This window comes from Penaeus monodon, chromosome 23, assembly GCF_015228065.2.
Source record: "Penaeus monodon isolate SGIC_2016 chromosome 23, NSTDA_Pmon_1, whole genome shotgun sequence".
Taxonomy (NCBI): Eukaryota; Metazoa; Arthropoda; class Malacostraca; order Decapoda; family Penaeidae; genus Penaeus; species Penaeus monodon.
In genome coordinates this window covers 39,865,103-39,865,433 of record NC_051408.1, presented here as the reverse complement: position 1 = coordinate 39,865,433, position 331 = coordinate 39,865,103, and the positions used below count along the sequence as shown (strand labels likewise).

At 34.4% G+C, this 331-nt stretch overlaps 1 protein-coding gene across 1 annotated transcript in view; it reads right to left on the bottom strand.

Annotated features, from left to right (window-relative positions):
- The window catches only part of LOC119588293 (acanthoscurrin-2-like), a 14,691-nt gene that overhangs the window by 14,216 nt on the left and 144 nt on the right, over positions 1-331 (bottom strand). The gene's annotated exons all lie outside the window — the stretch shown is intronic.

Sequence of the window (331 nt, the reverse complement as noted above, 5' to 3'; positions counted from 1 at the left end):
GGACTTATTACCCTGTAAGAGATGGAACAAAAACCTGATACGAAAAACAGTTATTTTCCTCTTTATGAATTATGTTATCATAATACGAAAGTGCAGAATACACATGAAGAAACTTTCTAAAATGATCACACGAATGAATTAAATCAAATTCATGTTTACGAGTATAAGCTAAAATAAGGCTCCAGTACTGTCAAAGAAAACGTTAGGTTTTGTGGGGCGGCTAAAGAAAATGCAATTACTTTTGTCATATGACTTTTTATCAGCTTATCATCCCATCGTAGTTGGGTATCTCGATTGAAATTATATTTACCGACCACCGCTGCCACCATCT